The sequence below is a fragment of the Dermacentor variabilis genome, chromosome 4, assembly GCF_050947875.1.
Source record: "Dermacentor variabilis isolate Ectoservices chromosome 4, ASM5094787v1, whole genome shotgun sequence".
NCBI lineage: Eukaryota > Metazoa > Arthropoda > Arachnida > Ixodida > Ixodidae > Dermacentor > Dermacentor variabilis.
The window spans coordinates 101,674,159-101,698,459 of record NC_134571.1 but is presented as its reverse complement, the minus strand read 5'-3'; the positions used below and the strand labels follow the sequence as shown (position 1 = coordinate 101,698,459).

At 47.7% G+C, this 24,301-nt stretch overlaps 1 long non-coding RNA gene across 2 annotated transcripts in view; it reads left to right on the top strand.

Annotated features, from left to right (window-relative positions):
- The first annotated feature begins 5,221 nt into the window (after positions 1-5,221).
- Positions 5,222-24,301, top strand: part of LOC142577865 (uncharacterized) — a 47,945-nt gene continuing 28,865 nt past the window's right edge. Inside the window, exons 1-3 of one of the 2 annotated variants that reach the window (XR_012827083.1) lie at positions 5,225-5,757; positions 5,836-5,969; positions 6,269-6,746. This is a non-coding gene — a long non-coding RNA (uncharacterized LOC142577865). Of the gene's footprint in view, positions 5,758-5,835; positions 5,970-6,268; positions 6,747-24,301 lie in introns of those variants that run through there. The other variant, XR_012827084.1, reaches the window with a different exon arrangement.

Genomic DNA, 24,301 nt, shown 5'->3' with positions numbered 1-24,301 from the left:
CCCAAACGTCACCCATGCGCTTCCTCTCGCGATCTCCCGATTATTGAGGCAGTGGCGCAACACTTCGCTCCGTTTGCAATGTGCCGCACTAGACAGATTGTACGCAACAGCCAATATATCGCGAAATGAAAACACGTATAGAGGTGCGCTCCAATTTCGCACTAGGGAGTATCGTAATCGTTGGTGAAATTTTTTGATTGTTTGTTTCTTTCATTTCTCCTTGCCTTGAGTTGCGTTTTATCATCATCAATGTGGCCAGTCCCTCTCGTGTGTATCAGTCATGTTAAGAAACAACATAAATAACACAATAACAACGTTCGTGACGGACGCCGTTGAAGTCGACGGATGGCTATGTGCGAGCGTGTCTACAGGATTCCCCAGCTAACTTTAGCCAGAGTTTAAAAGTATGCGAATGAGACGTAGCAGGGCAGAACCATGGTAATGTTTGCCGTCGCTTGGAGATACTCAAATTACTTTTTCATTACGCCTAATTAGATAATTAGCCTCACTTAATTAAGAAATTTCTTAAATTTTATAATTAAATGAAAAGTGTCAATGAGAAAACTGCATGTAGAGCAACACGAAAAACTGCCGATACAGCTTTCTGTTGCTGAATACGTTCTACATAAAGGTGTTTCCCGAGAGTGAAAAAAGCACGCAAATATACGCAAAAATCCTCGAGTGGCTCGTCGCGCGGCAATTTTGAGCGCCACGCTGCTTCCACGGTCGGAAAAAGAAATTTATACAGCATGCATTGAACAACAGAAAGCTCTATCGGAAGTTTTTCATGTGGCTCTACAATTTTCTCATCGACACTTTTCACCAAATTAAATTATTTGACAAGTTTATTAATTAAATAAGGGTAATTATGTAATTAGTCGGAGTGAGAAAATAATTTGAGTATCTCCAAGCGACGGCAAACAACATTATCTTGGTTCTGTCGAGCTACGTGGCATTTGCATATACTTAAGGTTTGGCTCAAGTTACGTGGGACACTTGGTATGTGTGTAGCACACTACTACGTACGTGCCACGGGGTCCGTTCACAAAAGACGAAGACGATATGACCAGCACGCTGACGGGACGCCAAACTCACCAACGACATCATCATCACCATGCTCATCATCATGCGCGAACAGTGGAATCAGGCCTGATTGAGCGGGCTCGGCTAAAAATATAATTTGTGGACGCCTGGTACTAGTGTCTGCCTGGTTTATCTGGGTAGCAAACCGGTTAAGCTAAACTGGTTAACCTCCCTGCCTTTCCTTCTCCACTTTTTCCTTCCTTCCTTCCTGGTTTATCTTCACCCAAAAATGTATACAGGGATGTGCACATATTGATCAAAATGTTCGAAAAAAAGATTTTGTGCAAGCTTATCGCTGCCCTATTCTTGCTCGAATTTCGCGGGAAGATCGCATTTCGGAGTCTGCGTTGTTGAGTGTAACATTTGGCACAGTTAATTGCTTGGCTTCGCATTGCGGGACAGGCTTATTTCAACAATTTATTTGACAGTGTAAACACAAACTGCCCCGACGAGATTATACAAAATAGCGAAATTATCGAAGACCAGACACTCGCAGGTGCATTTAACTCCCATTTTGTTAACTTGAACTTGGTAAAAAGCAGTCATGATGAATGTGCGAGGACCTACTTGACTAATCCTAACGAACACAGTGCATTTATTTTCCCTACATGTGAGGACGGAATACGCTCGGTCTTTGCAGCATTACGCAATAGCAACGCAAGAGATATTGCTGGCTTTCGAATTACGCCGATCAAGTTTGCCTCAGACTACATTTTGTCTGTACTTAATCATATATATAGCTTATGCCTGTCATCGGGTGAATTTCCGGACAGTATGAAGCGTGCTAAAATGATCATTATTTATAAATCAGGCGACAAAAACTCACTGTCCAACTATCGCTCCATATCTATCCTCCCCGTTCTCTCGAAGCCGCTGGAGTAGATAGTATCGCTCAGGCTAGACTCATTCTGTAATAAGTACTCATTATTATCACCAGTCCATTTTGGCTTCCGAAAGCGTACGTCGACTGAATTAGCCCTATTGACACAGGAGGAAATCATTCTTAAATCATTTGTGGATAAGAAGTTATTAATAGGCATTTTCATGCATCGATCTTACAAAAGTGTTCGACAGCTTAAATCACCAAAGGTTGATAACAAAATTAGAATATTTGTTAGAATATGATATGATATGATATGATATGAATTGAATATGATATGATATGATATGATATGATATGAATTAGAATATGATAGAATAGAATGTTAGAATATTGTTAGAATTAGAATATTTGGCATGGCCGTGGCCCTCTAGGCCCACGGCCATGCCAGCGGGCACTAGCGGTCCTCTGCGCCATGAAGCCAAGAATTATAGGGCCAATGAAACCGGTGACACTACGGACAAGCAAGGAGATGAACACAATGAGAAGGAGAATGTACAAAAAATGATGAAGCACCTAGTGGAGTCAATGCGCGTGATTCTCGGTGGTCTCGAGACTCCGGCCGCTAAAAGTGCCCTACAAGTGCTCGCCGTGCTAGAGCCGCTTATTGCAGGTCTTTATATGCTATAAAGATTTTGTTTGGCGCTTGTGCTGTTCACGCAGGGGAGGCCCACACACCAGCTTCGCCCTAGTGCCTCTATTTTTAATTTCACTCGAATTGGTGACTACAGACTTTATGCGAAACCTGATTGTGGCTTCATGGACGACATTTGCGAATGTTTATCATCAGAGTGCCGAACTTGCTTTCACCTTTGCGCATCCTTCTTGCTATGTCATCATCATCCCTCATCACATCTTTATGTCCCCGTTCCCCCTCCCCCTGTGCAGAGTAGCAGGCTAGAGCACCTTAGCTCAGGCCGACCTCTCTGCCTTCTTTCAATTAAATTATATTTTTCTCTCTATCTAGAATATTATGGTTTCCGTGGCATTGCCTTGGTATTCTTAAAATCCTACTTTGCTAACAGAAAACAATGTGTCGCTATAAAGGACAGTTTTTCCTCTTTTATGGATTTGTATGCCGGTGTTCCCCAGGGAAGCATATCGGGCCCGCCGCTTTTCAACGGGCATACTGATTATATGGTGAATATAGCTAGTCAATCACAATCTATTCACCCCTATCTATGTCACCTTAGACTTCGGTGGCACTCTTCGCGTGTTGTGCCATGATCACGAGGACGAGCTCACCGGCTGGGAAGCCTACAAGCAGCAGCTTAGTGATCTCTAAGGCAACCTGTCTAGTCAACAGCTTGTCGCCGAATAAACTGGTTGTACTTATCCAGACGTCACCTGAGCCATACTTATCGTAAATTTACAGGACGGGCTAGAGTTTTGTCAGAAAGCTGGTCATCTGATGTTCGAGTCCCACAAGGTCGTTTCACGTACCGAAGGACATCGTGGAAGACGCGTTCAATCTGCTAGTCTTTAACGACATTACGACCGTTGAATGCCTAATGAAAGAGTGCCACCGCATGCAGTAAGTAAAATGACCGCCCGAGCACTCCGCACGGACGGTTAACCAGCTAAACTGAAACGTGCAGTCCCGGTGTTTATGATTGGTTAATCCCGACACTTCATCAAACGACGGCTTGGTAGGCTGCCGGAACCTCGGTACACAGTTGCTGCTTGCGCTCGGCTGCATGAACCTGTTCTTGCGCCCAGGTTGCAGCATCGGCACGGCGTAGGCAAGCTCGTTGGTTCTGCTCGCGGCGTTGCTGATCAAAAGCTGCCTGCTCCTCAGGAGTACGCACGACGCGTGGTCTATCCAGTTCAGTGCTGGAGAGAAACCGCTGCGCACGCGCTCAGCTGCGGCCGAGAGTAACGACGTCAGTACTGGAGCAGCTATTCGCGCGCTTTAGTATTTTTTCGCGCATACGCAAGGGGTTGCGCCGAAGGAGTTTTCGGTGCAAAGGCGACAGACACACAGACGGACGAATCGGCTAGCCATATACAGCTTCGCTGTAAAACGCCACCGCATCTCATAAATTAACAATAACTTCGCGTGTCTCCCGAACACCGCTGCAACGTCGGTCTATGAGGCGAACCCCTGTCAACCGTCTGCATTTGACCACGTGTCGCAATATATCCTCTGAGGCGAACTCGATGCAGTATATCCAGCCCTTTACGTACCCAGGCTCACCGACACCTCGATGCTGACGGTTTCACTGATCCAGGACGTTGTCAGCCAGGAACTCCTAACATGGGCCTGTTGTGTACTGTCTGCACCGTGAATCATCCTGGTATTTCTCATGCCTACCCTGACGCGTCTTGCCACGCCTTTTCCTTTCTTGTTGCCGAAATCGATATTTAACCGCAACTGCGGACGTCAAGCCCTTTGCTTCCATTGCGGTCATTCTGGCCAGATCATTTGCGATTGCCGCAGCCAGCGGACCTCATCGCCGCCTCGTTGGTCCCTCCGGTACTGCTCGTCATTTTAGACTCCGTACCGAGTTCTCTGCATCCATGAGGATGGCACAAGTTACATCAAGTCGCTTTAACCCCACCGCCGTCCAGATCGTTCACCTACACGCCGTCGCTCTCCCCCATCGCACTGAATAGTCGGCCCTTTCCGCCAGAAAATTAGACCGCGCAGCTTATGGAGGTGGAGCTGCACTATCGACCTGTTCCCCAAGTTCTCTGGTGCCCTTACGTGCACAGCGGAATTCCCTTAACGTCCAGGTCGGCGGCGATCTTGTCAGCGGTTTGACACCGAGGCCTACTTGTGAGTGCCAGTTTTCGCCTTTGCCTAAGGAAGATCCTCACACCTCCCACGACCTCAGCCGTACGCGTCGCAGACGCTGAGATATCTTTCTGTTGTTGGAATGCGCGCTACCCGGGTTGCCGCTACCGGTCACAAGGTGATTGATCTTTTTACCGCCCTTTCACTGTGCCTACACGATTTCACTATTGGAATTTCATTCCGCTCATTCCTCTCTGATCGATTGCTCCACCGGTGTCTACCGTCTTGAACTACCTCTACTTCTGAGTCACTGACATTGCAGCTACTTTGCTAGCCTGACGTCTAAAACCGTGAGGTATGTTTATCTATAATGTTCGCTATATAGCTTTTCCATATGGTGACTATTCGTGACAGCTATTACTGACATCCTGCTAACGGACGGTGTTACTGCTTTTTAGCAGCATGGCTATAACAGAAACCGTCTTGCTCTTGTCAATTTGGGCTTCAGTAAGCAGGTGTTTATACAGAAGGGTTTCCGCTACCTACCTTTGCTCGTTGCAAATCTCCCAGGTAGAAGCTTTCGCACTGGATGCGACCTGCCAGAACGCCACCTCTCGACAGCCACAATCTGTAGCAGCTGTGAAATTCATCGCATATTCTCCTCTGATCTTTCGACTCAGTACGCTGACGCTCCCTGGCGTGTTTTTGCATCCTATCGAAACGTTTTCACTCTCAGCAGTCGGCCTTTCGGCTAGGCTTCTAGTGCGACGCATCACGTGTGAGCAAAACGTAATCCATTAGGAACTAAGCCAAGGACACTATCGATCCTTCTTGCACTTGCCGGGTATCTTAGCTAACTAGGAGGCCATAGCCGATGGCCACGGGAGGGCGAATTGATCGACGACTGGAGTTGTCAATCAATTCGCCCTCGCGCTGCCATTTTGGTATGATCAGGTGGTAGAGCGACCGCCCCGGAAAGGCGTTGGTCCCGGTTTTGTACCTCGGACAAGGACAAATCTTTCCTCAACTGCGAAGTCGTTCTTTATGAAAAACCCGAGTAGGTTTGCCTTCTAGCTTCATGCTGCATTCGGGTTTTAACAATCTTCCCTTTCATGAACTTTCCTCCACCTTGCAGGATTCCGCAGAACAGATTTGCTAGGAAGCTGTTTATAACCTAGGAAATACTGCGTCCGGGCTAGTTAGTGCGGATTTGTGGCTACAAGCAGCTAACGCCCAACAGACAGGAATGCAACGGACAGACCGGCAAAGGTACACCACTATAGTGTCATTTGTCGATTGTCTTGCCGTTTGTTTTGCGCTTCGTGTAGCCATAAAACTGTTTATCCCTTGCCTGCCTGCCTGCCTGCCTGCCTGCCTGCCTGCCTGCCCTGCCCTGCCCTGCCCTGCCCTGCTGTGCCCTGCCCTGCCCTGCCCTGCCCTGCTGTGCCCTCCTGTGCCCTGCCCTGCCCTGCTGTGCCCTGCCCTGCCCTGCCCTGCCCTGCCCTGCCTGCTTGCCTTGCCTTGCCTGCGCACTGTCACGGCCACACGGTAATACGCTACTCTTACAGCTCATGAAATCGATGCCCTCCGTTATGTTATAGTTGCAACGTACGTGGTATACAATGACACATTCAATGCCACTGCGGGCGTCCACCGGCATATTGCAGACGGTATTTGTTGCCGTCAATGGCCGCTGACGCAGGAAGAAGACAGTCTGACACTTTATTCTTTGAATATATGCCCCGAGACGCATATCGAGTGCAGTGACGTTTGGGAATCGCAGAGAACTCATTGACATTCAAGGAAATGTTAACTACCAGGTGATCGTGTGTCATCAAGGTGCGGTATGTAAAGAGCTGTCAAGGAAATGTATGACGATGTCGTTAGAGTCGCACCGCTATCATCGATACCCTGTCGCTGTGGGACGCTAAAAGCTGTTTCAATGAAGGTGATCAAATTTTATTTAGTTATTTTGAAGGCGGTACAGCGGGGACAGCAATGCCTGCTTTTGAAGGTATTCTTATAATGAGGTATTAAAATCTAAATCTTATACGAACGTTCGAAATATTCTGACATCCAATGTGGAATCGAATTCTGGTTGTTTCCATAAAAACCAAGGAAAGAACATACCATTTCAATGCGTGCATAGTAAGGCCCACTGAAGAATACTTTATATAAGTTGTAACAAATCTGTATACATATAGGCAGCTCAATTAAGGAACATCTTTGATCAGGTTGCTAACTGGAAGATATCGAGAAGAAAATGAAAGAAAGACACCTGGAGATTCAACGAACTCTTCCACATCTCTGTGATGCGAAGCTGTAGAGAAGCGGTTATTTAAATGCCATGGAATTGAATACGATGCGTACGATTGTGCTCATTGTCATCGTATTCAACGTGTAACTTCATACAATGTACTTATGTAAAAAAATTGTTTCAGTAAACCTGCGTATGTGCCTTAATGGTATTTATAGACTTGTCGTAACCATGCTAACGTGCCATTAACCACGCGTAGCCAGTTGCGGTGTCTAGGTGACCGAAAATGAGAAAAAGTAAAACGAAAACACAAGTAAAGAGTAAACAATAGGACGTAACAATGCATTCGAACGCGAATGTCAAAGAAATTTGAAGGGGCACTATAGGCAAACACTAAGTGGGCGTGGACTGTATAAATATCATGCCAGGAACGTCGCAACGCTTGTTTCGTGCAAAGAGAGGACGTAGTTTGCGAGAAAATTGCATCTGAAGAGCCCGAATACCTTTTTCGAAATTCAAATCTTCCGCCACCCAAATGGGGGAGACGGGAGCGGTAACGTTGTATATAATCTAGTAACGTTGGTTGTATATGTCATCCCCATCCTTTGTTGCTGTCGGTGAGTTAAACGACGCCCGACAGACGGCGCTACCGAGCCAAGACAGATAAAGACAGAACAGTGGATTCGCCGCTGCAGCTGCTCTTTGGTGAAATGGCGTTTATCTCGCCACAGTTGAATTCTCTGCTACTTGCAGTTGGTGCGAGTTTCGTGAGCCCGCAAAATCAGCGCATACTACGCGATAGCGATACTACTGAAACGCGAAAGCCTGGGCGAGGCGGAGTCGAGCGAAAACTAAACCTAGGTTGTCGGGTAAATTCAATGAGTTCCTTTCTCTAAAAAAAATGAAATAGAACTGGACAAGTAGCATTTTATTTCGTCGCATAATACAATACAAATATATTTTTTGCAACGAGTGGCTGAGTTCTAGTGCCAAAATTTAATTTGAGGAGTATTTCGCCATCGGGCAAGTACTTGATGGTCCCGGGGGAATCTGCATTATGTCCTGCATTTACCTCAATCTCTCGATTATTAAGGTTCTGTTCGCGATAATGTTGACGCCTTAGGAATTCTCGAGCACTAACCTATCATTTTAGCTTGACTTAATATTTGCCTTTAGTGTCCCTTCAGTGAATGTCTCGTGAGCACGCAGGCTTTCGCCTTCATGCTCTTGAGCGTAAGCTAAACTTTTAACAGGTGCCAGTGACAAGCATCAGCTCCTAAATATGCGTCGCTAAACGGGCGGCAGTAATTTAAAAACGTTTCACTTTTAACCTTCGTCCGGCCTTGCGCTGTAACAGGGATGGCGGGTAAGATTACACTAGACAGCGTCATCAGATAAAGGAGGGCGCAAAGAAGACGTGTTTCGCTGGTGGTATTTTTTCACGTGACTGCAATTTAAATAATAAAAAGAAAGAACTTCCCGAGAAAGCTGCTCAGTGTCCCAGGAATCTTCCGGTTCAGTATATTTTTAACGTCGCACTTTATTTTTTTCCTCGCGTCATAAAGAAAGCTTGGCTGTGGTGTTGGGCTGCTAAGCATGAGGTCGCGGGATCGAATGCTGGCCTCGGCGGTCGCATTTCGATGGGGGCGAAGTGCGAAAACACCCATGTGCTTAGATTTAGGTGGATGTTAAGAACCCCAGGTAGTCCAAATTTCCGGAGCCCCCCCCCCCCTACCCCCCCCCCACCCCACTGCCGCGCGCCTGGCAAGTTAAACCCCATAATTTATTTTTGATAAAGAAAGGCTGCAAAATTTCAAACATTAGATATCTACGGGACTACCCACATGCGTGCCTTGGAGGAGTAGCGTTTTCAGCCTAGTCCGTTGTTGGCCGCAAATGTAAAGAGACGGTACTGACACTACGTATACGTATGAAAAGCACTAGCGCAATGCGAGAAATCCAGCGAAACGCGATTACGGTCATTTAGGCGTACAGCAAATAGTTCGAATGTAAATAATGCTTAATTTCGCCATGAATGCTTCGAGCAAAGGCAAATTTACAACCATATCGTAAAGTAGTTTGCACTTCTTGCTTACCCTTATAAACAAGCAGGATATATATTTAAGCGTACCATTTCTACAGTAAGGTATCAAATATACATGCTGTCACGGTTTGTGGCGTTTTCTTTTCCGGAAACATGAAAATAGTTTGAATTTCTAATGTTTGTCTCGTGTGAATGGCTTGGCAATGAAACTTTTGTTTATGATGTTTAGTTATTCATTCTTATTTAGTGTCCGTAGTGCATCTTTAGTGCTGAACATATTTCAGTTCGTTTGCCTATACTTCAGTTGATTATGGTAGCAGAACAGAGCCGGGCAATTGGACGTGCTGCAGGGGAACGCGAAAAATTTGGAGGATGCTTAAGCTTCACCTTTAAGATTGGAACGCGATGGCCTTCAAAGATCGCTGACTGCTTCTCACGCTTCCCGGCAACTGCAGTTTGTGTAACCGTAATGTTTACCGGGAAACGCTGGCGGCGAACGCTATGCGTGAAGGCGAGCTTTCTGGTAGAAACGCGGCCTCTTTCGTGGGCTGCAATGCGCGGAGACGAGCGCCATCTGGAGGTGTCGCAAGGAACCAGGCGCGCCGCTCGATGAATGGTGGAAACGCTGGAAAAGGGGTTTGTGTGAAAGTTGACCCGTTATAAAATTATGGTCACTCGCATATTCAAATTACAGTCCGACGCTATCATGTCTGCAGGTTGTACGTAAGTTGTACTTTACGATTTTTCTGACGCGTTTTACTTTGAGAAATTCAATTAGTTCTGTAACTTTGCGCTAGACAGAGAGCCTGCGTGGTTGGGTATGCGTGGTTCGAAATGATGCTTTGCGAAAAGACGGTCGACGCTGGACGCGCCGCCAGATTTTCTGCGACACGCGGCCCTTAACGCTTTCCCGTTAAAAGGTTCTGCAAGGGACTTTTGAATCGTGATGCCGTTACTCTAGCCACACCAACCTAATCTTAAGTTAAGAAGCAATGTACAGGCACTAATGAGTGGCGGCTTAAAGTTGATAAAAACTCAGGCAGTCATAGCACGGCGCATGCGCGACGGCTTTGCGAGACTACTTATTTGTGGACAGCAGCAATTCACATAAAAACCCTCCTTCCAGGACGCTTGCAATATTTCAGAAATATACGCTTTTCGTTTCGTCAGCAGAGAAGCGCTCGTTTCGAGTCAGAGTGATACCCGCAGTAGTTGCTTAATGGCTTTGGCTTTGCGCTGCTAACCACGAGGCTGCGGAATGAAATTCCGGCCGCGGCGGCCGCATTTATAGGGGGAGGGTGAAATGCAAAAACGCCCGTGAATTGGGTGCACGGTAAAGAACCACAGGTAGTCGAATTTATCCGGAGTCCCCCACTATGGCGTGCCTCAAACTGAGGTCGTGGTCTTGGAGGCGAAACTCCAGAAATTAAATTTAGCACGGGTGACACTACCCAATATTAACTATCTACTATTCTGCCTTAAGTTCTTTAGATAAAGAGCGTGCTCGTTTCACCGGTGTGTCGCAAAATAAGCCGCGTTGATTAACGGAAGACCATTATTGAGAGTTATACATGCTCAGCATCAGGCTTCATTACGCATGTGCACTTTTTTTTTCTTTTGTAACCTATGCTACGTAATTGGCTGGTCTAGAAATAACTGTCGGCCCGCCCAAGACGGTTCGGAGAATCGATTTCAAGCAAAGTTCTGTTGATATGGGTGTCAGCAACCGCTCTTCGTATACTTGGTACGATGCCCGACTAAGCCTTGAAAAACAACTACTCAAGTTATACGTTCCACAAATACGATGCGATTATGAGGCTTGCCGTTAGTGGGAGGTTCCGGATTAACCTTGACCACATTAGGTATTTTTTTAACTGCCCCTAAACCAAAGCGCACGAGCGCCTCTTCCATTTCGCCCCCATCAAAATCGCCCCCATCAAAGCTCAGTAGCGCAACCTCATAGCCAGTGCGTCACTACGGCGGGTTCCGACTGAACCTGCCGCTAGCTCGCACGTTGCCCAAGGCGCGCGACTGTGCTCCAGCTAACCTACCTTTAGGGTGAAGAAGCGTGAACGAATGGCGTGTCCGGAGTCCAGAGTACTTTCGGGCCAGGGACGACCCGGAAGCCCGGGCCGGGCTCGAGCTCGCTCATTAAAGGGCCTACTTAAGTAGTGGCTACAAGCACACGCGAACATTGTGCATAGCGTGGTCCAAGGCATTCTGTGCCAAGCTGAAGTGACACGTGCAAATAACTGGCTCGTAGTATACCCCAGCAAAGGAAATAGAATAACAGGCGAAGTTCTCGTCTTTCTTTTTCCGCAAGAACGAACATTGTTTCCGTGTAAAGAAAAATAATTTATACAGAAGACCGCTCGTCAAGCCATTTTCCTGTTACAGTTTTCGCGATTTCACTATTAGAACCCTCCTTACTATGGTATTTTAGCGATTTTAGCGCTAACGCAGGGGGTCTTTCCACTTGTCCATTTATTTTATGCTGTCTTACCAGTACTCACGTATGGGGCAGAAACCTGGAGGCTTACGAAAAGGGTTCTGCTTAAGTTGAGGACGACGCAACCAGCTATGGAAAGAAGGATGGGTGTAACGTTAAGGGATAAGAAAAGAGCAGATTGAGTGAGGGAACAAACGCGGTTAATGACATTTTAGCTAAAATCAAGAAAAAGAAATGAGCATGGGCAGGACATGTAATGAGGAGGGAAGATAACCGATGGTCATTAAGGGTTACGGACTGGATTCCAGGGAAGGGAAGCGTAGCAGGGGGTGGCAGAAAGTTACGTGGGCGGATGACATTAAGAGGTTTGCAGGGAAAACATGGCCGCAATTAGTAAATGACCGGGGTAGTTGGAGAACTATGGGAGAGGCCTTTGTCCTGCAGTGGGCGTAACCAGGCTGATGATGATAGTGCCCGGAAATATGATTGTACATACTGCGTGCTTCAGCGAACACTCAAAAAAGTTTAAAGGTTGCCTACGGCAGAGAACACAATTCTAGTTCATGAGCTGGTCTACTCGAAGAGGCGGACATTACGCGCACAAAAAGATTCAAATGAACAATCGAGTAATTAACGAAAATTCGTTAATTAAGTTTGATCTGATTACCTTATGACCCATATTTCAATTTACAGATTCTAGCCCTAGAGTTCGCATGCAAGGCGGATCCCCTTGGAACGAATTCTCAGGATGAGAGCAGTTTCGAGATATTAATTGCCGAACTTTCCGGAGAAACGCACTGACGTTCCAGTTACTTCCTTAATGAAACGTGCGTTTATACATTGAAGCAGAAAAGCAACTATGTTCGCAGATAACGTTGTGCCTACATAGGTTCATACTGCCTGCTATATAAGTGCAAGAGCAGGCAGCACGAGCCTATGTAGGCAGAACGAGCCACACACCCGGGCACCAAGGTGAAAGATTGAAACGAAATGCCAGATAAAAAAACCCGCGTTTATTGTATGGCGATGCGACATAAGTTATGGGTGGAAAATGTACCATTAAAACATGTATGCGTGACTAAGCAAGTATGTACAGTGAGTTTTAGAAAGTACGTCTGGTACGTACGTCATCGCTTAAAGAAATTGGTGCGGTTCTCTTGAAGGGCCCCGTGTAGGAGGATGCAGAGTCCGATGTCTCTTGAGGCACGACAGACATGCTTTCCACTGCGGTCTGCGTCCTTTACGAAAGTGGCGCAGACGTCGGCCTCTGCACGGTACTATTAACCGCCGAGGTAGCGGTCACAACGGAAGACCCTGAGGTGGTGGTATCCGAGGCTGGAGAGTAAGTAGAGACCACTGGTTCATTACGGCCGGGCAATGGTTGCGTAGTGGACTGGGCAAGCAGCGTGGCAGCAGCCAAAGTTGAAGCAGTCCCTTGCGCTCGGTCTTCAGGTAGGGGAGGAGATGCAGCCGTAGAAGTGGTAGGCAGGACAGTACTTGCGGCAGCGGTAATCCCTTCGTGAATTTCCGAAGTACGTTCTTCAGGAATGGGAGTAGGCACATCTGTCGAAGTAGCAACTGATCCCAGGGCAGTGAAAGGGTAAGCGCGTGGAACAGGAACACTCGGAGTAGGGGCGTAGCCGCAGAGCTTGCTCTTCAGGACAGGTGCGGTTACCGTGGGGCTCGAATTAGCACGAGTGGTCAACTCCGTAGCCGGGTTGTCGCTTGTCACAACGGGTGCCGAGCTGGGCGTTGCAGTGGTCTCAGTTGCGATGGCTGGACGAGAGGTAGTTCTTGAACAACGGCGAGTCGGTTGGGGGCTGATCTTGCCGGGGGTTGCGAGCTTCTCTTGAACGACGTGCTCCTTGGGCGCAGTTAAATTCCGGTGGCGATGTAGATTGTGGCCCTGGCCGTGATGAGCGGTGTGGTTGAGAGCAGTGAAATTGTGGGGGTGATGCGCATTGTGGCCGTGTTCACGATGGGATGTGCGGTTGAACCAAACGGAGGCATTGTGCAGAAGGGAGACCACCGGGTTCATAACCCTGCTAACGACGTTTCCAATCGAAGAAGGAATGTTCTGAAAAACGTGCTGTGGCTGCCTGGAACTGGAATCCGCCTTGGGAACGACGGAAGGCGGAGCCCGGGCCAGAGGGACCTGAATGATGCGACACACCATGAGTGGAACCGTGTTCGCGTTCGACGCTACTTGCGCGGGCACTGAAGAATGTTGGTGGCCCTGCCCATGAAGTAGCGATTGCAAGACGTCAGGATGCAGTGGGTCGAGCTGATGGTGGTGACCAGCGGAGCCATGGCTGTGCCCAGGATGATGGCTGTTAGGATGGGGTTGGTGACTGTGACGGTGCGAGCCATATGTTCGAGCGGCAGGGTCTTGCGCTTCGACCGTGAGTAGGAGTACGGCCGACACCAGAAATGACACGTGCTGCATCTTGAACGACCGCTCGGTCCTGCGAAAAATGTGAATTGCTGTTAATCTGACAGACGTAACAACTATGAAGAAATATTTGCAACAGCAGACTGTAAAAACAGAACTTACCGTCTTGCTTCCTCGGTGTCTTCAAAAATACTGCGTGGCAACATTCCTGCAAGTTGTTTTATAGCAATAGCTGCGCCCCTAGCTAGCTCCTGATTCGCTGATGATGGAAACACTGTCACCGTGACGGGAAGCGCGATAAAGTCATCCGTAGTAAAAAAAAAAAAAGCGCTCTTTGCGCTTTTTGAACAGAGCCTAAAGGCATGCGTAGCAAAGCATACACAGGGTGTCCCACATAACTTGAGCCAATGATTTAAAAATGAAAGGCGCGTCAGAAGCGAATTGAACCGCACGCATATTATTCACAATAGCCTATAGTAACTCATGCGATTTTTTTGTTTTCCCCAGAACTCGCTAATTAATTAAGTTTAATTACCCAACTTTTTTATTATTGGCTGAGGGCCCCAAGTATGATAGGCAGATTTGTAGAGCGCCTTAAGAAACGCCCGATCGAGTTGTTTCATTTACGATACGTCTCACATAGTCCTTTTTTTCGGGTTACAAGGAAAGCCCGCGAAATATGAGAAAAGCTACGTGACGGAGCGCTTGCGCAGTGGTATCGTGCTGCTCTCAAGCATGCGTGCGGGGGGGGGGTGAGGGCTCCCCCCCCCCCCTGGCTACGTGCCTACGTTACACCACATAAGTGATGCAGGTCATGAAATAACCTTCCAACGGCTTCCAAGTCACTGCGGGATTATCGGCAATGAACGGGCCAATCAAGCTTCCCGCTCAGCCCATATTGAAGAGCACCACGTACCAATTCCACTTTCTAGAACTGACGCAGCAAGGAAGCTCCGCCTGCCAGCTCGGCAGTGCACCACGTCCCAATGGAATGAGCCGCATTAAAAAAATATACTCGACTGTACAATCTTGATCCGACATTAAGCCTCCGAGCCCCGTCACAGCTTCGCCGTGGAGACGCCACGCTCTTGTATCGACTGTGGTTGGGCGTTGCCTTTACCAAAGCCTATGCATTCCGCATAGGGATGACCGACACCGCAACCTGTGACCACAGCGGCCATGAAGAATCAATTGAACATATTTTGTGCGCTTGCCCGCAGTACAGTCCACAGAGGGAATGCCTTCGCCACGAACTTGACCAACTGGACGACCGACCGCTATCAGAAAAAACAATTCTACACCACCGAAGGAACCTAACGTCACAGAAGAAGGCCGTGCAAGTGCTATTGCGCTTTCTGCGGTCTACCGGCCTTTGCGAACGTTTTTAACTGGAACGCCTTTGGTGTGTGTGTGTCTCCATGTGTGCGTGTTTTTTTTTGCTTTTTTTAGCGTTTTCCTCTGTCATCTTTCTAACCCCTATCTCCCATGCCCAGTGTAGGGTAGCAAACCGGATACTGATATCTGGTTAACCTCCCTGCCTTTCCTCTTCATCTCTCTCTCTCTATTTCTTGGAATTTTCGTTTTGATTAACCGAATGTTCGAAGATGGCAAACTCTCCGGGCGAGCCTCTACCTCAGTGATCACGAATTTAATGATTTTATATGCCGCCCCGCCCCTCCCCCAGAAGAAAACCTCAAATTATTAAAATTTACGTGTCCTGTTTTCCTTAAAACACACTTTACTTCTACCAAGTTTGATACTGATGGGCCCAATAGTTCTAAAGCGTGGCACTGTTGACTGCATCATGCATAGACAAAGTAAAATTCAGAGACATTTGGTGATTTCTCACAACGCGCCTAATTGCTTGAGAATCTCTTAACGTTGCTCCGAATAGCCCTTGACATGCCCAACATGCATATCGTCCAAGTATTATTGCACTAACTTGAGTGACATTTTCAATAAATGTTTTTTTTTTACTTTTCCTGGACTTCAGAATGCTGTGGGAGTCAACGATACTCAAACCGTCCCCCCATAGGCCGCTTGTGCAAAAAGCTGTTCGTGAACTGGGGAAGTTCTTGAAGTACACCGGCCTGAGCGACCGTTTGTAATCCTCCTTTACATCCTGCCTCCTGCCCCTGTGCCCCCGCTTTCCCTATTTTGCTCTTTTAGAGCGCAGCTCTTAGGCACCCGTTCCTGCGTTGAATGTTGACGTACCTCGTAGTCCCTCGGCGTCCCTCGTAACCGAGTGAACGATCACAGCGAAGGGTGAAAGAGCGAATGCAGAGCACAGCTGGTGTTGAAAGACAGCGATAGCGAAAAGAGCGTGGGGAGGAAAGAGTAGGAGGAGGGTGCAGCGGAACTATTAGTCGGAAAGCGGAGGAAGATTGTATGCGGAAAATGTGAGAAGAGCGTAGTGCCGCGCAAGACTGGATTTGTGGCGACGATAGCTACAAGATGGCGAAAGAGTAGCGGGCGTCAGACATATGGAAAGAAAGCGCTGCATGAGTGGAGGTCTGTCTGCGGCGGCTGTTGTGAATCGCGCCAAAGCCTCATCCACGCGCTGTCTTTCGCGACCTCCCCATTAGCAAGGTAGAGGCGCCACACTTCGCTCCGTTTGCAACGTGCCGCACGAGACAGTTTACGATACTCCGTATCACGCTAAAATTTCGCATTACGGAGTATCGTAATCGTCGGTGTATGTTTTTCCCTATTTCCCTTAGCTCTAGTGTAAGGTAGTACATTGGATGTTCGTCTGGTTGACCTCACGTCTCTGTTCTCCTTGATTTCTCTCTCCATCTCTCAATAGGTTTTCCTCGACATATGAAGTCGACGTTCTATAGCGGAAATTATCTACCGTATTTCGCCTAAATAACAGCATCGCTGTAAAAAAAAATAAACGTCGTCTTGTAATGTCAAATAAAATATCCAATATTTTATAGCTTATGAAAAATGTAGAAAAGAAGCATACAAAAATGCACGGGATCAAAGAAGAAAGAAAGAAGAAAAGCAAGAGTATTCTATGCTTAAATACACACAATTGAAAGTCCGTTAAGCTTGTGACCCTACTGGCAACTCCGGAATCTGTTACTCGTACTGGCAACACTGTCCAAATAAACAAAGATGGCTGCGACATCCAAGTTCACGGCGTCATGACGACTGCTCTTGCGCTTGTTGCTGTGCACAAATTTATCGTTTGTGGTGTGGCATCGAGGTGTTTCGCAAAAGCCGAAAGGGTCCATGCTGTTGATTACCTTATTTTGATCGGTCTCAAGGATTTCAGCGACGAAACCGCGGAAATCGTTGCGCTGTGCGCGCAAACGTCCTGCCTGCTTAGCCAGCCGCATCAGTCTTTCTTAAAGACAAAGAGCCTTTCAAGAGAGCCGGAGGTTATAGAAAGGAAATGTTTGTGCGTAGCGAACCTCCAAAGGTGCAAGCACTTCTTAGCGGCGTCCCTCCACTGCTGCAGATACGATGTTTTACTATTTACGACCTCCATAGGCAACTCCGCACTGTGAATCGGGTTGCAGTTTAGCAACACGAGTCCCATAGCATAGCATTCACAACATAGCATCCCCTAATACACTGGCAGTAGCGTCTGTCCTGCTTTCAAAACGTAAATATGGATATTTTGCACTGATGGAACGAGGCTTAAAACTGTGAAGTGGCCTGGAGATGAGAACGAATGGGAGTTCCGTTTGTGAATTGGAGTATACATTTCTCTTTATGCTTAGCAAATCTGCGCGATAAAGTAGTCTGTGTCTGATGACTGGTGCCTGTACGTGCTCGCAGTACGAAGTGCTGCAGGTAGGGTCGAGGCTGGAGGACACAGCAGACACCCACCGTCCATAGGAAGTCTCTCACCCCGATCAAACGTTGAATAAAAATCAATCGGGCCAAGTCGCGTTTCTTCCAACACGTATCCGAAATTTAGCGAGGGTTTTCTTTTGAGCACTATCACTTGTATTAAAGATATTGCATGACTTGCAAACGAATCGAACCAGTCGTAATGAAATTTGGCTGCGCGCACAGTGTGGGAAAGCTAACTAGCGGTGCTGAGGTCAGGCCCAGTGCTCCAAATCTGGAACGAGCGCTGTTTGCAGTTACTTCTAAATTTCTTGCGAGAAGATAAACTGACAACTCATCGCGCTCAATCAGAAAACACCCTCTCCTGCTCACACTGCTAAGCTAAAGCATGCTATCAAAACGATATGTCGCATCGCGGAATATGTGTCATGACCAACGACACACCTTCCGAGCTATAGTTATCATTCCTGCTACCGTGCCTGCGAACAAAAGCACATTATCGAGAATATGCCTGCTGCTTACGGCATTAGTAGCACTAACGCTGGGGCAGAAAACCAAGCTAACCAAACCAAATGAAGTTTAGGCGTACATCAGCAGTTTATTAAATCACCTGCCTAAACAAAGTACACACCGTGATTTGAAACACCAGCAACATACTTAAAAATGTATAAAAAGATAGCAAAGTTTTACTCGCCAGAAATAAAGAAGTCGTCCCGGGTGTAGCGTTTCGAACGCACCAACATTGTGTCAGTCAGCTTTTTCCCACAGCGCAAGGTTCTCAAAAAGTGAACGTGCAGAAAAGCGTATTAGTGAAGAGTCAAAAAGAATATGAGAACTGTTTCCGCACGAAAATTGATGCGAACCAATCATTACAACAAATCAATGTTTTCTTTTTTCTCTGTCACAGGAGCCTCATTGTTAGGAGGTCTTGTGCGTCTGGAACGAAACGGACCGGTTAATAAAGCTAGCAATCTTCTACATACCAGTGATCGAATTACACTATCGAAGTAAGTTCAAGAGCACTCTGAATCATTTATTGGACTCGATGCGCGTGATTCCTCGCGGTCTCAAGGCACCGGAAACCGACACCGACATTAAAGCACTCGACGTACTATAATTGTTAGACTGCAAAGACCCACCCGAAGCATGCTAGCTCAGGCCGACCTTTCTGCCTTCGTTCAAATAAGTTCTCTCTCTCTCTCGCCTTATAGATGGTTTGCATCGAGTTCATCGTGACCGCCATTTTAGTGTTTAGAGCAGGTCGAGAAACTGCAAACAAGAAACCTGACAGCACAGCAGTGCGACAGGCCTGCGCGTATTGCACCGAGCGATAAATCCATAACCGCAATAATCCTGTGAAAAGTGGTAACCGCCATAAGGCGGAACGATGCACGCGTGATAATATGGTAGACCCACGTCATTGTCGCCGCCATGTTTTGGTACTAGCACGGTGAGAAGCGGTGTCTGTATCGTCACGTGCAAACTATCAATGCGTTTGACTGTTAAGCGCAAAGGCTACGTGGCTCGAATGCGTGACGTAAGGTATCACGTTCTCTTTTTTTCTAATAGCCTGTGTGGCACTCGTATTTTCTTTTTCCTTTCAATCAGCATCAAAAATCAGATGTCGAGCTCTTCGTCCTCTTCACCGTGTGCTTCATGGGGTGTCGCTGATTTACGTGAGCCCTGTTAATGAGTCGTAAACCTGGGGCACGTCGCTGCTGTTCGAAGAGAAACGAACAATCTCCGACGATTAAGGTACTCCCTAATGCGAAATTTGAGCGCAGCTCTATACGTGTTTTCATTTCGCGATATATTGAGCACGTGTGCACTAGATCACAAGGATGTACTTCTAGATCCACTATGTCGCCATCTTAGCCACCGTTGTCCTACGTATTGTAAATAGCCTTGTGCATCAGCTACACGTAACATTATTTGGTGGAGGTCGACGTTCCCCGTACCCACCTAGAGCCTCGCAGCGGTCGCAACGCCGACAATGCAACTACGGCTCCTGCTTGCGGCACTTCATCTAAGAAAGCCTCTATGTCTGAAGCCACGATTTACGTCGCAGCTGGCCTTCATCCTGTCAATTTCCCGCCTACCGCGCAAGTTCTCCCATAAGGAATCTAATTGACTGAAATCAGTGCTCTGCAGGATGATCAGGTCGAGTGCTCCTCAGTCGAAGCTTGTTGCAGATCAGCCCAGACCACTACGTCATCCCACGGCAGTGGAGTCGACGTTGAGAAGATGGTTTCCTCTAAGCTTGTACTTGCTCAAGCTGAAGCCTTCTGCCGCGTTCTTGAAGGCTATCGCGACATTTTTGAATTTGGCAATCGACCGTTAGGCGAAACGTCTGTCGTGACCTATCGCATAAATACTGGCGATGTGAACCCTATTCATCGACGTCCATATCGTGTTTCTGCGTCGGTACGAACAGTTGTCCAACAGGAAGTAAAAAGATGCTTGCAAAGGACATTATCCCGCCTTCCTGATGATGGTCTAGACTGTTTGTACGGTGCCACCTATTTTTCTTTTATTGACGTATGGTCCGGCTGCTGGCAGATTGCCGTCAACGACATGGACCCAGAGAAGACTGCATTTGTTACCCCTGTCGGTCTTAATCAGTTCAAGGTCTTTCGGTCTCTGTAACGCGCCGGTCACCTTCGAATGAATGATGGACTCCTTGCTTCAGGGGTTCAAGTCGTCCACCTGTTTGTGCTATCTCGACGCTGTCATCGTTTTCTTGCCCACAATCGACACGCATCTCGATCGCCCTTCAGCGAGGTGACATCTCTTCAAGATGTCACCGCGCTCGGCGCTAAATCACCGTCCTTGGACACCTGGTGCAAGTGGTGTGCGACCTGATCTGAAAAATCGCGCCGTTATGAATTTTTCTCTATCGAAGTTTACAAAATACTTTCTTAGTTTCGTAGGGCGGTGCTGATATTTGCGGCGCTTCGTAAATAATTTTTCGGGCATTACACGTCCCCTTACCGACCTATTGAAGAAAGACGTCCCGTTTTCTAGGAGTCCCGATCATGCCGCATTTTTTTTCTAATCTCCCTACTCTCCTTACCACGCCTCAAATCGTGGCCCGCTTTGACCCGACTGCCTCAACGGAAGTTCGAACGGATGCCACTGGTCACGGCATAGGAGTAGTGTTAGCGCAACACCAGCGTGGACATGATCGCGTTGGTCTAGACCTTCTTGGGTCGTTTCATCTCTCGGGCCCGGCAAACAACAACAACAACAACAACAACAACAACGACGACGACGAACAACGACGACGACGACGTCGTCGTCGTCGTCGTCGTCGGAGATTTTTTGTTGTTTTTGTTTGTTGTTGACGACGACGACGACGTCGTCGTCGTCGTCGTCAACAACAAACAACAACAAAAAATCAGAGCCATTCCACCCTGTGAAGGTAGATGACTGGCGGAGCTGTATATACGGTGACAAATTTGTTGATTGAATATAAAATACACATACCACAACAAAATTTGTTTTTGCCGATTTTGTTGTTGTTTTGTTGAATTGCAAACTGAATGCTTTTTTTTGTTTTAACCTTCTTCTTTTGCTTTCTTCGATTTATTATTTCGTCACCCAACTGCCTATAACTTTTTCATCCCTATGATATATGGCCAGCGGCTCTGTAGCGACACTGGAAATGTTCTTGGACAATGTAAGGCCAATACACGACCGATGACGCGCCTTGGGCACACTGATGTTTGTGTAACATTGAATGCCGAACCTTTCCAAGAGAAACGTCACCAACTACGTTCCGTCTGTCCGTGACCTGTCTGTGTTGAAATCACCCACAATTACGATGAGAGTAGAGTCGGTAGGGGTGATCCAACCAAAGGTGCATACGCTTGGTGTTTGCAGCACGATCTTTGTCCGTATTATGGACCGCCCGCCATCGCCGCGCACATTCCAGCTTCTGTTCACGACGGTGATCTTCGGAGGCGCTCTGAAGCAAGGAACTGAGATAAGATTACGTGGTTTGCCTATAGAGCCCGTGACGCCAAACCGCAATCGATACTAAACAGTATGTATTCCAGATTTACTTTCTTTATTACGATATTTTTTTATCACAGAACGTTTTCACACTTCTTGCGATTAAACGCAGCTGGGGCATACCGGGTGATACGCTTTTGCTTTATGCTTTAGCCCTTTTAGCTCTGGGGGGGGGGGGGGGTCGCCATCTTTTCTGCCTACGCGCACCAACCGCCAGAACCTAGTGTATAACAGCTTTGCTGTAATAAATGGGTCGCCGTCGCCACTGATTACGCTACGCGGTACGCCATCCCAAGAGCCCTCCCGCCAAGTGGCGCTTGTCGGGAGGGCTCGTACATGTCGTAAAGTAGAAGTCAACGACTGACGTCACGGACTTCCTACTCTATCACATAGTTTTACTGCACGGTGCTTTGTGCCAGTTAATAACTGACCGTGGCCGTAGCTTTCTCTCAGCAGTCGTCGAAGACATCCTCCACTCCTGCTCGACAAAGCACAAATTGACGGTTAGCAAAAACACTTGCGCATGCGCGAACACGGCTGTCACGAGCGTTCTTTACATGGTTAGATACGAGAAGCAGACGAACCGACGCAGCCCTATAGCACGCCTTGAAACTATGGTTTGTGGAGGCTTTGATCGCGGTATTTTCGTAGAAAGGACGGTTAGTTGTGTTGCGTATTGTGCACAAATTGCTTCACTGGCAAACGGAGAGCGAGGTTATTTCGGTTTCTGTCCCCGAAAAGTTATCCGGCGAGGAAAACAGCATGGGTAAGCGACGGCCAGAGATACACCACCACAGCACACAACTTGCTCGCCCCTCGCAGAGCCGGTTCTCATCACGCTACTTGCGGCTACTGAACTGTCATATGCCAGCGCCCCGAGGTTATTTCGGCCTGCAAGCTTCGAGACGCCCTTAAACGCAGCCGCATTTTGCCGGAAATGCGGAAAACTGAAGATGGACGAGGATGGACAGAGCTTGCGAAAGCGCAGTGGTGTCACTCAGTTGTCGCTGACACGTATTTATAATAAATATTGTAAAGCGACGTCGAAAGTGCGCCTCATACGACAATCAGCGCCCCACACTGCGCCGCTGGAGCTCCACCATGACAGCTATTAAAGCGAAACTTTCTTTGCCTCTTCCTTCGACTTTCCCACTGCTGCTCTTGCTATGGGTTGCTGTCACGCACATCGCGTCGGGAGGTGGGTCAGAGCATGTATATAGATGACGGGCGCGAGTAAGAGAGGAAAGGCGACGGCAGGAACTCGTTTTCACCCCACCACGGATGGATGGATGGATGGATGGATGGATGGATGTTATGAACGTCCCCTTTGGAACGGGGAGGTGGATTGCGCCACCGATCTCATACTATTATACTGCATAATGTCCTACCTAGGTTAAAGAAAGACACTATGAACTCCCAGAACCAAATTATCTGATCCCCTATTGCGAACTTTGCTTTTGTACGTCTCCGTTTTTTGTCGTTTCCCTACTTTTCTTCCACCAATCCTCCAGTCGCCTATTGCTCATCCTTAATACCACTTCGAATGTGCACAATGCCCTCTGGCGCTCCCTGGCCGTCGCCACATTAGCCGCTTGACAGCTGTAATTATTCCTGACTCCCCTCAGCAGCATCGCAGAAACTGCAGCGCTTCCCTCTCTATACTAATAAGAGAGTGGGGAGGTGACGTGAAAAGGCAAGGAAACCCCACTACTATACGAGAGCGGTTGAGGGGAAACAGGATAAGCTAAAGTTCAAGCTACGGTACAGTACGTTGCTGCTATTTCTGAAAAATAAACGCTATACAAATATGTCAAGCGGGCAACTTACGCAGGGCGTGCAGAAGCAGAGCCGCATTAATTCGAGCGCACCGCAGGGTCCAGGAGACACTACGGAAGCGGTCGACCGTCAAATCAACACTTCTGTGCCCAAAGCATTAACTTTGCGGCTATGGCATGGCTATAGGTCGTGAATTTGATCCCAATCGCAGCAGCCGCATTTCGACGGGGGCGAAATAGAAAATGCATGCGTGCACTTAGATTTTGGGACACGTTAGAGAACATCACGGGGTCAAAATTAATCCGGAGTCCGCCACTACGGCTTGCCTCATAACCCCAGTGTGGTTTTGGAACGTACAGCCCATAATCAAATTCAAGTTTAATACTTCTGCCACAATGTGATGTGCCCTACGAGGAAATGACAACGCTCAACCCTCTCAGAAGTTATAAAATATGGCGTACAACAACGCCTCAAGGAAACACATCTTCCTGTGTGTTCTGTGTACTACGCAGACCAACAGCAGTGGTGCACGCAATATAACGTTTAACATCAACTCACCACTCTCATGTTAGCCTAAACGATGAAGAAGTTAAGCTTTAGCCGTCAACATCACCGCTAATTATCATTAATCAAAGCATGCAGCACGGAAAGCTTCGCTTGCATCGATTCCCACAGTGAGTGGGATCTGCATAATTTTTTCACCGTTATCTCTCCTATACGGCCGAGAACCCTCGTTGCCTTTGGACACCTTGCTGCCATCAGGGCTCACACGTTCCGCCACTGAATATGCACGCGACGCTATCGCCCGCGCCGACCACGCGCGGCAGATCGCGCGCACCTGTCTAGAGGCCTCACAGGAGCATTA